Genomic DNA, 3,393 nt, shown 5'->3' on the forward strand with positions numbered 1-3,393 from the left:
AATGTTGCAATTGATTTAAATATGATATTAACTTAAGTTACATATAAATATTTTAACAATATTATTTAAAATTTTAACTTTTAACTCTACATTCGACGTTTGCGTTTTTTAAAATTTTGGTCTGGTTGTTTAATATTTCTAACAATTGACTCGCAATATTCTTGTGTTTATTAGCTACAACAACTTGCAATAACATATATTCTTAATCATTACGAGCATTTGTCACAACTACAAATTCATCAAGTTTTACTATTTTCAGTTTGCTGATAATTTCAACATTACCATTTTTTGCATCTTCAAGTAAATCTTCAACTATTTTCAATATATTGTTAACATATTGGTCCTTAGAAAGATCCAATAGTGCTTCATCTTCATTATTTTTAATGTTATAAATAGTACCACATTTCAATAATGACTTGATAATCCAAAAAACCATTTTTAGTTGCAATGTGAAAAGATGTAGCATCGCTAGCAATGGTTTTAGTATTAATAAAGTCATTTAATTTATTATGATTTACATGGTGTAACAAAACTTCGACGACTTCTTTATAACCTTTGAAATAGCATTATGTAACGGTGTTTTACCTTTATCAGTAACCTGAGTAACATCAGTTCCTTTTTTGAATAACATGTTTACAATGTCAATATTACCATTATTAATAGCGTAATATAATAGCTCAATGTAATAGTGCTCTATCACCATTATCCTTAGTATTAACGTCTCCACCTTCTTCAATTAAATGTTCTATTCTTTTGAAGTTATTACATTTTACAGCAATAAATTATTAGCTAACATTAATAATTAATGTATAGTAGTACTAATCATCTGAGTCTTTGAATGTTCTGGCCCTAAAACTTCATTATATCCCTTGAAAATTTCCTGGCCCTTGAACACTTCAAGGCCCTCATTGTGCTTCCCTTCTCTAAAAAGTGTCGATGCTATATATTCCTACGGTGCTCCTCTCCTAAAATATCTTTTTGAGACTCAAGTACTTTCCTAAAAATTTTCAAAGCTTCATTATGCTTCTGTTAACTTAAAAGTACTAATATTATATTATTTTTTGTAAAAAAAATACTAGGGTGATTAGAAAATAATTTTGGCAACTTGTTATAAACTTCATAAAAAGTTCGTAAAGCTTGATTGTATTTCTTTTCCCCATAAAATATCATGCCTATATCATCTTTTGTAGATAAGGTGTCAAAATTATTTTCTCCTAAACTATTTCTTTGAATCTTAAATATTTCCTGATGTTGCTGAAGTGCCTTATTATGTGCCTCTTGCTTTGAAAATATTGTAGTAATATTACTACGTACTTTTAAAATTTTAGAATGATTATTTCCTAAAGTAATTTTTCCTTTTCTTAATACTTCTTGATAAATCTGTAAAGCATCATTACCTTGACTATCAAGTGTATGCGCTATACTCTGTTATGTAAATAAGATATCTAAATAATCAGAATCTAAAATATCTTTCTGTTTATCAAAGATAGATTCTGAAAAATTTCTAATGTTTTACCATATTCACTTTGTTGTCGCAGTATTTCTGCAATATTATGATGCATATGTAAAACGAAAGGGTGATTTTCCCCAAGAAACACTTTTTCGATACTAAGTATTTTTTGAATCTTTAAAGCTTCACTATATTTACCTTGCGATACAAGTACTGCTGCCATCTTTTTCTTTATGATTATAATATCAGAATGATTTTTGTTCGAATGTTGTATATCTCCTGAAACATCTGATAAGCTTCTGTTACGTCCTGGGTACCTCGGGAAGTACGGATTCCTTTTTTTTTTAATAAATATGATTGTAGAGCAGACGGACGTCGGGCAAGCGTTATCGTGAAAGGGATAAGATTACGATGGCTCGCCGATAAACGCGCCGTGGGTTTCCCAACGTATCTGTTATCTCTTCCAACGTATCTGTCATCTCTTCACGTAAGGCGCATAGTTTCGTTACTGGATACCGTGGGAACAACAAATTCCTTTTTTTATCAGGAGATAGGTGGATTTGGGTAAGCGCTATCATAAAAATGTGACTATACGCCAAATGCGTCATGAGTTTCTCAACGCGTCCGTGATTTTATTCGTTTCCTAATTTTCCATATCCGTTTCCAGTTTCCATGAAAACTCCTCCCATTGGCGATCGTCATCCGCCACCCCCAAAAATCTTCTCTATATAAGCCCCTCTCGCCTTTTTTTTTACCACACTTTTTTGTCGATTTCTGTCGCGTCTCTACATCACGTCTATCACTTCGGCTTCTGTTTTTGGGATCTCTCTCTCTCTCTCTCTCTGATGCCACCTGTTTGTAAAACTCGTGTATAACTCGGGATTTCTCTAAAGATATACATTTCGATATTCCGACACTTAGTCCGAGTATCAATCGCGCAATACCGTAAGTGCAACTACCACCCAGACGACCCGAGTCACGAGACGACATCCAGGCCCCCGAGATCAAAAATATTTACACACCAGGAATCAACGAGTGAGTGCTCAGCACAATTTATACTCGTCCCCATTAACTTCAATTTCTTCATTTATTAATACCCCGCATTATTATAGTGAACACACTACGTGGGGAAGACAGGCTTGAAGCCCTCGCATTAGCTCACAGAGACCTGCTCGAGGCTATCGACAACACGCTAGTAGCTCAACTTAGGGCCTTTTCCGAGCTCCTATCTCCAGACAGAAATACCCAAGCACCAACCCCTTCAGACGAGAATACCACGTCCCCACCGTTCTCCTCTCGCACCTTCCTATTCGCCTGATCCCAATTATCTCCCACCAAACCCTTCTGGCGAGACACCCTGTAGCGATTATTCTCTCCCACCGTCCTACTGGACTTCACTTCCAGCTTCCCCACCTTGTTACCTTAATTCACCGTCGCGTTTCCCGATATCTGACCCACGAACTCCAGACTCAATGTCATATCCATCCCCATCCGATTCTACTACTTCCCTTTCCGAATTGCGTACCCCTAACTCCTTACCCTCCCCTTAAGATACTCCCGCTACACACTCAACTTGTCACCACACACCGTCACCATACACACACAATTAATTTTGTAATACCTCGCCGTGCGTCATCTCAAATTGTAATTTCGCCCTTTTATCAAACATTGTAAAATTCGCCCTTTTGTTAATAAATGATTGTTGGCTTAATTTTCCATTCTATTTTCTCACCACCGTACACTCACCATCCTTTCCCCAATTATTCCGCTCGCGGTCCCATCCCAGGTAAAGGGTTTCAGTACCTTGACCTAAAATAGGACCACCCTGCGTACGCTCGCGTCGGAGTAAAGTGACCCTTCTGGTCTCTGACCTGTACCGCCGATCTACAGGTATGTTCGGGACTCGCGTTTGCGAGTGCGGTCGTTGCGTTCTTTTCCAGGAC

At 36.8% G+C, this 3,393-nt stretch overlaps 1 pseudogene; it reads right to left on the reverse strand.

The window, feature by feature from the left end:
• Nucleotides 1-202: 202 nt before the first annotated feature.
• Nucleotides 203-703, reverse strand: LOC106743811 (annotated as a pseudogene).
• Between the last annotated feature and the right edge of the window lie 2,690 nt (nt 704-3,393).

This window comes from Dinoponera quadriceps, unplaced genomic scaffold, assembly GCF_001313825.1.
Source record: "Dinoponera quadriceps isolate SergipeBrazil2010 unplaced genomic scaffold, ASM131382v1 scaffold1242, whole genome shotgun sequence".
In the NCBI taxonomy this organism is placed as follows: Eukaryota; Metazoa; Arthropoda; class Insecta; order Hymenoptera; family Formicidae; genus Dinoponera; species Dinoponera quadriceps.